Source organism: Sciurus carolinensis, chromosome 2 (genome assembly GCF_902686445.1).
Source record: "Sciurus carolinensis chromosome 2, mSciCar1.2, whole genome shotgun sequence".
NCBI classification, from domain to species: Eukaryota; Metazoa; Chordata; class Mammalia; order Rodentia; family Sciuridae; genus Sciurus; species Sciurus carolinensis.
The window spans coordinates 70,135,190-70,148,267 of NC_062214.1; the positions used below are offsets into that span (position 1 = coordinate 70,135,190).

At 43.7% G+C, this 13,078-nt stretch overlaps 1 protein-coding gene across 7 annotated transcripts in view; it reads right to left on the bottom strand.

Annotated features, from left to right (window-relative positions):
* The window catches only part of Apba2 (amyloid beta precursor protein binding family A member 2), a 265,008-nt gene that overhangs the window by 137,706 nt on the left and 114,224 nt on the right, over positions 1-13,078 (bottom strand). Inside the window, exon 1 of one of the 7 annotated variants that reach the window (XM_047542153.1) lies at positions 6,136-6,147. The exons of the other annotated variants lie outside the window; for them this stretch is intronic. The gene's annotated coding sequence lies outside the window, so the exon portion shown is untranslated. Of the gene's footprint in view, positions 1-6,135; positions 6,148-13,078 lie in introns of those variants that run through there. 7 annotated transcript variants of the gene reach the window in all.

Sequence of the window (13,078 nt, forward strand, 5' to 3'; positions counted from 1 at the left end):
CCAGCCCAGGTTGCCACACACTCACTTGCACTGTGCTACTTCACAGAGGAAGTGGGCAGCTACAGAGGTCAGTATCTAGCAGGTAAGCTTTGGCACAAGAAGGTCTCCTGGGACCTGGTATTAGTCAGATAAGCTGCCCCAAGAGGGTGCAGTGAGATGGCCCAGTGTGCCTACAGTTGTGGCTGGAACCACAGATCATCTATGAGCAGAGTTCAAAGGGGAAAACGGATGCTCCCCCAGGGCAGGATATATGTTGATCATTAGGGAGTTGGAGGAGAGGGGTTTCCACCTTCTGATGGGACACACAGGGACAACGCTTATGTGGGGAGGAGGTCCTTCCAGGACAGAGAAAGAGGCACCATGGCTCACTTTAATAACTGGCCACAGGCCAGTTTCAGTGAGGGAAAAGGGGGCTGGGCTCAGATAGGGGTCCCAGGGGCTCACAGTCAGTGGGAAACAGACTGAGGGTGGATGATGGCAAAACTGGGGATGATCCAGCTTGAGTGGAAGCCAATGTGCTGTTGACAGGTAAAATTTTAAAATTCTGAGTAACTGAGTCCCTAAACTGGCTACAAAGTAAAGCACTCAAATGTTCATAATTCCTTTTATAATTTCAAGCATGCATTTTTTTTTCCTTCTGGGAAAAGAAGCTGCATCTTCAGGAAAAAAAAAAAAAAAACCTCAAACCTTGAGATGCTTTGGGAACAAGCTGGATTTGAAGTTAGCCTTCAATGGTCTCAAAGTTTCAAGAACAAGGGCTTGTTTGAGCAGGTGGCTTCTGAATACCCTGCTGAAAACACACCAGAATAATGTACAAACTGCTATCATTAAAATGGTCAGAAAGCTTCATTTTTGGAAAAAAACTCTGGAGGTGTCAAGACATGCTGCATGACTGGCACTGTACCTCCAGACCCTCACTTCCTGTTTCAGATTTGAATATGGAGACTTTATGTGCTGCATTCCCTAGGCCGGGACTAATTCTTTCAAATTGACTGTTTCCTCTCACAGGGCCCATGCAGCCATACCAAAGGTAGAGTCCAGGGTATAGATGTGGAGTAATTTAATCTGTATCAAAACTCAGAAATTTTTCTCTAAAACAAAACTGGATTTTAGAGTTCAGAACTGTGTTCTAAAGTTCAAGTTTCTAACTTTATCACCTTTCCTATATTTGCTTTTACATAATACTCTCAAGGCTCTCCCAAATACTGTCATGTGCCACGTAATGACATTTTAGTCAATGAGGGATCACATACAAAGGTCCCATAAGATTATATTGCCTAGGGACATCTTAGCCATCTTGATTTGTATAAGTACAGTCTATGACATATATACATAATTACAAAATTGCTTCCGACACATATCTCAGAATGTATGCCATTATGAAGCAACACATGACTATAAACCCAGGACTTCCATTACAACATTGTTGAGCTGATTTGTGAAGGTAGGAGTTAGATGAAAAAAGTGTTCTGCCCCCACTGTGCAGGAAGCAAACTGACATATAAAAATCAGTCGTATCACATTGATTACTCTCAAAATCTACTAAAAAGCTATCATCCTCAAAACAGCATGATATTGCAGAAAAGCAGGCACATCAAGCAATGGAATCTTCACTAAGTCTGCTCTTGTGCTGCCCATGACATTAGGGAGACAAATACAGTTCCCTGTACCCTTCTTGGCAGAGATATTTGCCTTATAAACTCTGACATATTTCTCCAATGATCCTCCATATTAAATCAGTCCTGTTTTCTGGAGTTCTTGCCAGAGGACAGTGTGACACTGAGGTATTAAAAACTAGAACTCAGTGCCAAAACTGTCCATATCAACGAAACAAGGATGCCAGTAGGATGCCAGGATGAAAGGAAAGGGGAGGTTTTTAGGGAGGTTTGCCCATGTCCATGTCCGACCCCAAGGAACGAAGGACTAGGGGAGTGTTTACACAAGCCCCCAACTGCCTCTGCCTGGCTGTCCTTCTTGTTATTATTCTCTCCAAAGCAAATGAGGTTTCTATTTTTGCTGCAAGGAGTCTGATGCCTTCCAATTCCCCGGCGTCCCCTGGAGAGAGGCTGGGATTTCGTTTTCTATTGAAGCAGCTCAGGGATTGAAGGGAGGGCTGCCCAGAAGGCTGAGAGCCAGAGAGAAGCAAGGCCTGCCAATCTTATCAAATGAGGACATAGCTCTCACTCAGGCTCTGGACAAGGTGACCATGCCTGCACACACAGAGTCCCATGTGACCATGCAGAGCCGTGTGCAGCAAGGTTTACTGACTCCATATCGTGCTCAATCTGACAGGCACTCCATTTGCTATGATTTGAATGTGTCCCCCATGGTTCTTTGTTGGAAACCGAATCCCCTTGCAACAGTGTTGAGCAGTGGGAGTTTTCATGCTATTATGGAGGAGGAGGGGTTAGGTACCACAGGAGTGGGTTCCTGACAAAAGGATGTTTGGCCTCCTTCTCTATCTCTTTTCCTCTCTCTCTCTCTTTTCCTCTCTCACATTTTCACCTCCCATCATGGGGTGATGTAGCACAAAGGTCCTTGTCAGATGCTAATACTTTGATATTGAATTTCCCAGACTCCAGAATGGTGAGCCCAATAAACCTCTATTGTTTATAAATTACTGGGTCTGTGGTGTTCCCTAACCACAGTAGAAAATAAACTAAGGCACTATTTCACAGACAGAAACTTAGTCCTTTTAGCCCCACTGAATAGACAGCATTGTTGCCATCCCCATTTCATAGATGAGGAAACTAAGGCAAATATTAAGCCTGAGACCACACAGGAAGTGCCAGAACTAGAATTTAATCCTGGAAGTGTGTCCCCAAGTCAACACTCTTTCTAAGCATGGAGGAAGAAAAGGAAAAGATACTTATAATACATAAACCCAACAAAGGATTAGAATGATCAATAATAAAATAGGGGAGAAAAAAATGTGCAAAAGGTATGACTAGTAATCATAGGATAATAAACATATGAGATATATAAATATATTCACACATGTATATGAAAGATGTTCAGCCTTATTGGCAGGCAAAGAAATGCAAACTAAGACCTCATGTAGATAACACTTTCATTGGACTGACAAACACTTAAAACATCTGACAATACCAAGTGTTGTCAAGGAAAAGGCAAAGAGGAAACTCATATATGACTGGTGGGAAGGCTCATTAGTACATATACCCACCCACTTTGGAATGCAATTTGGCTGCTTCTAGTAAATTTTAAGATTCATTTCCTCTATCCCACAGCAATTCCAATCCTTGCTAAATACTCCAGACAAATCTGGCTCATGTTCACAAAGAGACACACACTTAAGTCTTCATGACAGCCTCGTTTGTAATAGCAAGAAAGTGGAAATCATCTAAACATCCATCAGGGGAGAATGGACAGAGTGTTATATCCCTATATAGCACTGAAAATGTGTGAACGACAACTACCTGCTCTCAAATGATGAATCTCACAAACATAATTTTAAAAACAAGGAAGGCAAGCTACACACACCAAAAAAACTCTACCATTTGATGTCACTTACATAATGCTTAAAGACAAAACTATTGGTATATTTACAAATGTAGTAAATGATAGACAAGCACCAGACTCAAACAGTGGTTACGTATGTGGGAGACAAGATGCAACCAGGGAGGGGCTCCCACTGTGCTGCTCACTGTGATGCTTTAAACCATGTCCACAAATTCTGTAACATGTCCTTCAAAAAGTGGAGCCTAATTCCCTACTCCTAGGGGACCAGGCTTAGTGACTTACTTCTAGTGACTAGAAGAAAATAGAAGTAACAGTGTGTGTAACACTAACAGTGTGACTAATGAGAACAGTCATAAAAGGCACTGTGGCTTCCTCCTGATGTGCTTTCGGATCACTCAGTCTGGGAGAAGCCAGCAGCCATGTTGTGAGGATTCTCAAGCAGCTCCACAGAGCGGTACACTGACAAAGAACTGATACTCCTGCCGAAAGTTTGTGAAGGAGATCTCAGAAGTGGAACCTCTGCCCCAGGCAAGCCCACAACTTGACCTACCTAGAACCACCCAGCTAAGCTGCTTCCACGTTCCTAACCTACAGACTCCGGGTCAGAGATAAAGTTTACTGTTCTACACCACTGAGTTTTGACAAAATTTGTTACACAGAAATTCATGAACAAACAGTAATATTCTCTACCTTAAGCAGGTTACAGGTACTTGTTTATCATGTTATTCTTTTAACCTTTCTGTATGCTGCTGGGGACTGAATGTTGATGTTCACTCTGAAGTTGTCTATTGAAATCCTGACTCTCAAGGTTAGGGTTTTAAGAGGTGGAGCCTTTGAGTGGTGATTAGGATATGAGGATGGGGCCCTCACAAATGAGATTAGTACCATTACAAAAGAGACCCAAGGGCTAGGCATGCAGCTTGGTGGTAGAGCACTTGCCTAGCATGCAGGAGGCCCTGGGTTTGATACCCAGTACTACAAAAAACAAACAAGCAAAAAGAAGAAACCCTAGAGAATTCCCTCACTCCTTCTACCATATAAAGACATCGTGAAAAGACAGCAATATAGGAAGCAGGACATGGGCCTTCCCCAAACACAGAATCTGCTGCACCTTAACCTTGAACTTCCAGGCTTCAGCTGGTGAAAAATAAATTTCTTCTTGTTTATAAGCCACCAGTCTATGGTGTTTTATTATAAAAGCCTGAACAGATTAAAATACATGCCAAATATTTCATAATGAAATTTTATTCTAAAAGACCAGTTGAATAATGAGAAGGAAAAGAAGCCCATAGTGACCAGATGAGTTCTGGCCAGAACCATGGAGTTCCTTCTTATGGAAAAGGCCAGGTATCCACCTCAATGACACATATGGGGTGGATGACATGACATGGCCAGCCAACACCAGCACAGGAAATGCTGCCTGTCCCCAGTGACCAGTGAGGAGTCCTGAACTTGAATGTGCTCAGCACTCCAGTAAGCTATTGCAAGTGATGGACAGTACTACACCAGGCACATGACAGGCATGCACTTCCTCTTTTTAGGTGTTTAAGCAATCACTCTCTCCTCAGGGAGATAAAAAAAAAAAAAAATTAGAAAAGCCCCTTTAAAAGACTGAAGAATCATGAAGAATTGTGATTGAGCAGGAGAGGAAGGGACTGAAGGATTTCTTGCACTAAAATATCAAAATGGGGACTTTTTAAGCTAAAAGCCCAGGTGTGTAAGCCTGAAAGAAGGGCATCATGTGCCCAGGTCTTGAAGCCATCAGAGAGAAGAGGCAGAACTGCACAGAATCCAGGACCTGATCAGCAACATGTCTGTCTTTCTCAGTGTCTGTCTGCCTGTGTCTTTTTCCTTTAGGTTCCAGAAAGTAAAAGTGCATTTCATTTCTTAGGACCATGCTATAGTTCGGATTTGAAATGTCCCCCAAAGGCCCATGTGTTAAAGGTTTAGCCTTCAGCTAGGCACTTTTGTGAGGTGGTAGAACCTTTAAGATGTTGGGACCTAGAGGGAAATTTTAGGTCTTTAGGGCATTCTCTCAGAGAGGATTGTGGGACCCCAGCCTCTTCCTCCACCCCCACATCTCTCTCTTCCTTCCCTGCCACAAGGCAAATGGTTTAGCTCTGCCACAAACTCCCCTCCAAGGAAGTGTTACCTCACCACAGGCTCAAACGAAATGGGGTCAACTGACTAACCCCCAACAAAATAAATCCTTTCTCTTTATAAATTTATGATTTAAGGTATTTGTTATAGTGATAGAAAACTGAATCACAGACCAGTCAGGGTGATTAGACTAATCCAGTTAAAGCAACCAGAACCAGATGAGTCCAGCAGAGCCAGTAGTTCTGACCAATCATGAAGACACATCACCCAACTACTGTAGATCACTTATTTTAAATCCCCACTTAGAGTATAAATCCAGAATCTCACAACCTGTATTATTTCCTTTGATTCACTCATTCAAACAAAAACAACATCCCAAACCCATCTCAATTGAAACAGCCACTTTTCTTGCCACCATCTGACAACAGACATGACACTGACTAATACATTTCAAGCTTGCTCTTCTTTTTGAAAAACACTCAGTTGAAGTGACAGAAGAGTTTAAGCCACACTTTTCATGTTTCTCCTTTAACCTCAACTTGTTGGGAAAATCACTGAGAATCTGCATCCATGTTCTGACTGTTCTCATTACTCATCACCCTCTGGCTGGCGGACCTAGAGGGTAGGAGTGCTGAGAAAAGCCATCCACCAAGGGAAGATGTGCAGCTCTGAAATCATCATGTGCCCCTGTCCTTGGCCCATGCTCACCTGTCACCAATGCAGGTGGGCCCAGAGCTGTAATAGACTCCAGGGTCACCCCATCTCCTTCTTGTTTTCTTTTCCCAGTCAGTAGAGCCTGGCTCAGACAGGCACTCCAAGTGTTAAATGTCCCCAAACTTCCCAGTCATTGCTACCTCAAGCTCAGTGGCAGGCTCTTAGAGGGTTGGAATAGCAGACAGCTCTGTCATTGAGGTGTCAGAGCCTCAGGCAAGCTACATCGCATCCCAGGCAGCTGTGACAAAACATAGAGACAACAGGAGGCAGAGGGCAATACTGCCTCTCTGCTCACAGGCTGTGACCACAGTGCATCCCTCAGTTGTTCTGAACCTCAGGCTCCAAGTTGGAAACAGAAGACTCCTGGAATCCTGACTTTCAGTACAACGGTTGACTCTTGGGTGGAAGCCAAGGCAGAAAGGCCAAGTCTGGGATCCAAGAGTCAGTACTGGCTCAGGACTGGGAAGCTCTGTGACCTTGAGGCTCAGTTGTCTCGGGTGTGAAATGGGAATAATGATAGTCCCCTACAAGCCTATGTCATGGGATTGCTGTGTGGCTTAAATGGGGTGTCTGCAGGTACTAAGCAATACTCACTGACTCTTGCTCTACTGCCAACAGAGCCTTGCTACCCAGAGCTGTCCCTCCCCACACTTCCACAACCTTTCGAAACAGTAATGCCTCAGGTGCTCATTCACCACCCCACTGCACACCCTCTGAGGAGTACACTGTACTATACTCAGATTGGCATCTGCAGCATGCAGCACCATGTCTGGTGTGCACACTCAAGACACCCTGAGCCTTTGCACTCCACAGCAGTGAAACTAATGAGCTGAGAGGATGCCTCACACCACATGTGACAATCTCAGCACCCTCCCATAAACTTCAGAAAGGAAGCTCATTAACCCAGAAGGAGCCAGGATCCTGGGGTGAGCCAGGGCCTCAGTGAGACCCTGCATCAGGATTGGGGACCACAAATGGGTCTGTTGTTTCAGATCACAAAGATCTGTTAATCTTCTCCTAAACCCCTTCCCACACTCTGCCCAGTTGAGAGTTTCCCAAGAGAAGGCAGTATTCTGTCTTGGCGGTACTGGGGCATCCTCCTCCTAGGGGGAGAAAGAGCTCAGTTGCCCACAGAGCTGACCTCAAGCCACGTCTCTCCAACCCACTCTGAGAGTGACTTGGTGATTCTTCATATGCTGCTGGGCTATGTGTGGAGTGAGGGCCTATAAGACAACATCCTTTCTGGAGGCCACCTCACTCACTGCACCATGAACCATGGGATCTTCTGTGTCCCCCACCAGCATTGAAGAGAAGGTAAAATTTGAGTTTGGATTTTTTCAATATTCTAGAAGAGACTCTAGAAAGTAATGCACTGGTTTAAGTAGAGGAAGGGGATGGAGAAACAGGGAGGAGGGGAGGTTATGGGGAAGCACCAGGGAAAAAAATCCACCAAATCACATTATGTCCATGTATGAATACACCACAATGAATCCTGCTATGTATATAATTACAATGCACTAATTAAAATAATAATAATAATAACAACAACAACAACTATAATAAAATGGAGATCAGCAAAGTGGAGCAAGTGGATCAGGGGAGGCAAATGGAAGGTATGGGGGAATGAGATTGAACAAATTATATTATGTACATGTACAAATATGGCATAATGAATCCCACTGTTATGTATAATTATAATGTATCAATGAAATAAATTTTTAAAAGTTGAGTGGAAATTTTTTAGAAGACAGTAATGCATTGACAAAAGCTGAAAAGAGACATAAAACTGCCATGTGCAGCCCCAAACTGAATATTAGAACAAGACCCAAGCAGTGGCATCCTTGTCAACATGAGAACCAATTACTCACCTGTCACACATACACCACAAATACATATCCTTTCAGGTGGAAAAGAAAAACAAGGAAATGAATTTTATCTTCAAAATAGGGTTCTGCTCAAGCAAGGACCTCCTTTCTTGTCACTTCTCTGTGCAATGGCTAAATAAATCATCCCAGGAGATGGTGTCTGGGTTGCAATTGTTCACAGACATGTTTACACCTTCCAAACCTCAGGTGTGTCCAGTGCATCTGTTTAGCCTTGCTATATCATGACAATGTGATGTTTCATTTTGTTTGGGTCCATCCTTATCAATTCATTTTCCAAGGACTAGATTTTAAATACAACATGAGTACTTTGAGAACCATATATAATCCTCCATTGCAAAAGCAAAAATATACATGAGAATATATTCACCCAGCAAATTAGAATATTTGAATCAGCCTTAGGAAGAAACTGACAGAATAAAAGACAGGGCTGAAAGAAATTGGAACCATGATAACGAAGTCAAGCTGGTAGATTGAGCCTTGCCTGAAACCCACTGGTCTAGACTTTTCAATTGCATAAGAGAAAGTGTAGGTCACTATAAAATGGATTTTTACTTATATCAAGTGTCCTAATGGATGAAGAAACAGCCCAGGGAGATAACATGACTTCATCAGTCCAAAGAGCAACAGAAATAAAGTACAATTACATTGCATTAAGTACCACTTTGTGTCAAAATATTAGGCTGTGTTCCATGTGGCTTAAAACAAACGCAAAATCCTGAAATCTTTACTAGCATGGAGGTAGGTCTGTATTTCAAGTCTTACACTAACGAAATACAACAGAAATAAGATTAAACTCAATCAGGTATCTTTTACTTCACCAAAACAAACATGTTGAGCCTAAATGGTCAGTGGTGAATCTAATAAGTGTTTAGGTTAAAAGGCACAATTTACAATGAATATTTCTGCACCGCTTCCTTCTCCTTGAAAGATAGCTTTGACCCTGGCTCACACTCTTATGCTTACAGAAAATCTCAAGGCAGCTTTCAGAAAGAAATTTTCTTTTAATTAGCAACATAAATAAGCACTGCTCTGGTGATCAGCTGGATGTGGTATGTTGGCTTGCTCCTGCTGATCCCATTTATTAACTGATGCAAAGACCCAAGGAAGAATCAGAAAAAAAATCATTTTTTAACTCCACTGACCACCCTGTTTTGAACCTGAGCATCTGAGGAGCCAGAGGTAGGTGATTTACTCAGAGTCACAGCCCAGGTCAAACCTATAAGGCCTCCCTCCTGGGAGACTGATGTGCCACAAGGAACACCATCTGCTCTCACAAGGAAAGAGGTACTCGGTGAGTCTAGGGAGGGAGTCCTGTCAGGAGAGGAGATTGTGCCCAGATTATGCAGAGCAAGAACCTACACCAGATGCAGCAACTGCTGATGCAGATGGGGAGTATTTGAGAGGAAGAAACACAGGGAACCAAGGGACTTGTTATGGTTTGAATATGAAATGTCCCCCCAACCAAAGCTGTGTGTTGAAGTCCTGGTCCCCAGTGCAGCAGTGTTCAGAGGTGGGGCCTTTACGTGTTGTCTGAATCATGAAGGCTCTGGCCTCATGAACGGATTAGTCCATTGACAGATTCACAGAATAATGGACTATTGGAAGGTGGTGAAAACTTTGAGAGGTGATGCCTTGTAGGTCCTTGGAGGCAAGTCTTTGATGGGTAAATTTTGTTCCCTTACTTTTACAGTCTCTCTTCTGCCTGGATGCCATGAGGCAAGTAGCTTTGCTCCACCATGTACTCTCCACCACAATGTTCTGCTGTATCTCAGGCTCAGAAACAACAGAGTCAAGTAACCATGGACTAAAATCTCTGAAACCAAGAGCCTTTCATGTTTATTTTCTCAGGTATGTTGTCATGGCAATGGGAAACTAACAACAGGGCCCCACAGCTTCCCCATGCGGTACCCCCAGAGAAGCCATGCTATCCCAAGAGTGGCTGGTGGTCCTTAAAGCTGATAGAAGGGCTTACAAGCCCTTCCCATGGTAGGTAGTCAAGCCCTTTGACTGATGAATCAAATGATGATGGGAAGACCACACTGCTGACATTGGGCTAAAGGGGCTAACTGGCTCTAAACAGAGCAAAGTCCCAAAGGAGATGCTATCAGACACCATTTGCTCCCAATATGACAGGAGAGGCAAGAGCCCAGGAAAGCCACTTGATGCCAGGAATACGGGATGGGAAAGAAGGCAGGATAGCCAATGACAGGAGACAGCTAGGTAACAAGACAATCGAGACAAAGAGAGAAAGAGTTATGGAGAGATAGAAGGGAAAGAGGTGTGAGAGGAGCCAGAGGCCTGGCCTAGATCAGGGCTCCTGGGTCAAGTGGTGAAATGGCTGCAGTGCATCCTGGAATGGTGCTTGCTCAGAGTTCAGCTTGCCATAAGCATTTCTGGGAAGCCAAGCAGATGGCAGCATGGCTGCAACCCTGGAGCTTGCTAAAGCCACAGAGAGCCAAGGGGGCCAGACCCATAGGATTTGAAGATCTCCATGTCTCCTGACCTGCCGAGTGCAGAGCCTTTTGGACTAATCAAATGCTTTCAGGCCCATTAAGCAGCTTTGGCTGTTTGAGATTCTTAATGTGTTTGGAAAAATACAATCCAACTCCTGGCGTGAGCAGAATCCTTTCAACTGCCTGCTGCATTGCAAGTCTGCAGAAGAAAACTGGAGTCTGCCCACTCTCCTGCAGTACTGGAGGGGAATGTGAAGAACTATTCCCTCACGTGGGCTGTACCTGGTGGCTTATCATGAAAGGACAGAGACCCCATGTCAACTCAGCAAATAAAATTCCTCACAGTTGATTCTATTACAGCTCATAAGTTAGCAAAATAGCTCTATGATTGAAAAGAAGGTGGAAAAAAAGAATCTGCCCTCCAGAACATTAACAATCATGGCTCCCTTAGGTGCACTACAAGTAAGTTGCACTGCCCAACAGCTGAACACTGGGGAACACCTTGATCTTCCTCCTGTCCCATAATTAAAATAATCCTAGGTGTCCCACCCAATTTGGGGGAGCGAGATGCAGTACAGCTACCCCAGGCTCAGGTCCCATTGACTCAATACATGACATGAACAAGTAGGAAGGGTATCCAAACCTTCCTTTGGCAAATGTCCAAGATCATCACCTTTGAGTGAGATGTAAGCTGGAAAGAGAAGAAAGGAGATGGCAGCTATGCCCATTCCAGCACATACCAGTCCTCTGCATAAGTCGTTGCCACATCCCTTTGAAATAGATTGTTTGGTTTTGTTGTCCTCATGTGTCAGTTTTAGACAATGTCTTAGGTCTTATCTGCACAATCACACAGCCCCTAAGTGGCAGAGCTGGGATTTGAAGCAATGTCTGCCTGAGTCCACAGGGTAAGCTGTTCTCAAAGACTCTAGACTGAGGATGGGGGCAGATAAGGAAATGAATCCAAATGCCACCACATCTGACTCTCTGAGAGATATTTAAGGAGAGCTCTCACTTCTGTGTGTTCCTCAGCAAAACTGTGTTATGTAATGAGACATCTAGAAAGGCATCTATACGCTGGATGCAAATAGGGCCACAAAATGCACACAACTGGAGAGTGCCTCATTTGGGCCAATTTCAGCATGCTCCAGGAGGCTGACATGTTGAACAGAAGCTACCAATAGAAACTGAAAGCAGCTCTGGGCATCCCAGCAGCTGAGCACGCCCAACATGTTTGTTTGTTTGCTTGCTTGCTTTAACAAGCCAGTGTCTTTCATGTCCTACATTCATCTCATTCTCAGGCTAGCATGGGGCTCAATCACAGCCAATGGCATCAGGAAATACCCATCTAGATTAACCCCCAGTCATCAGAAAAATCCTAAAATGTTCTAAGGCATGGCACAAGGCCAGATGGCTATTTATTCAGTTGGGAAAATCCTGGGGGCAGGGACTAAGGACTAAATGTCTATGTCGCCTCAAGCTCAGATGCAGATGCCTAATCCCCAATGTGATAGTATTAAGGTAGTGGGGCCTTTGGAAGGTAATTAGGTCATAAGGATGGAGCCCTCATGAATGGGAGTAAAAGACAGGAAAGAGATAGTCTCTCTCTTCTCCTCTCCTTCCCTCTCCCCCTCTCTCTCAGAAAAGAGCAAGAAGGTGGCCACCTGCAAATCAAGCAGATGGCAGCATGGCTACAACCATTTCTCACCAGGAATTAGGCAGGGCCTTTGATCTTGGATTTCCCAGCTTTCAGAATTATAAGGAATAAGTTTCTATTGTTTAAGCCACTTGGTTGACACTTTTGTTAGAGCAAACCAAACCTACCATAGCAGGCACACATAATCACCACACATAAGAAGAAAAATGGTGGCATAGAAGGAAACTGATCGGTAAAGTGAAACTTATTTCTCTTTTCTGAACAGACTTAATTAAGGAAAATTAATCTGTGGTTAAAATCTGCCCACTAGTAATGCACTGGGACCAGAAGGTGATCTCAAACTCTTGGGCTCCAACAAGCCTCCTGCCTCTGGCTCCCAAGTAGTTGGGGCTGTAGGTGCATGCCACACCACCTGGCTTACAGGTAAGTTTTAAGAAGGTCACCAAGGAACAGGTCACCTCAGTCTTACATGAACTGCTTTCCAGAAGAGAAAAAGATGAGATGCTAAATGCTATGGGTCTAGTAAAACCTCTACAAGAAAACTCAGGAAAGACAGAAAAAAATAGGTAAATTATAGGACAAACTCATGTGAACACAGATACAAAAATCTTAAGAAAACAGCCAAGTGAGCTCAGAACTTTGTAGGAAGTATATCATGATGAAATATGGGTTTATCATGGGAATGTCAACTTAGCCTAGTATTAGAAAGGCTATTAATGGTATCGCATAATACATCACATTAACAGATGGTCTCAATTGACACAGAAACCATCTTATAAAATTCAAATTTG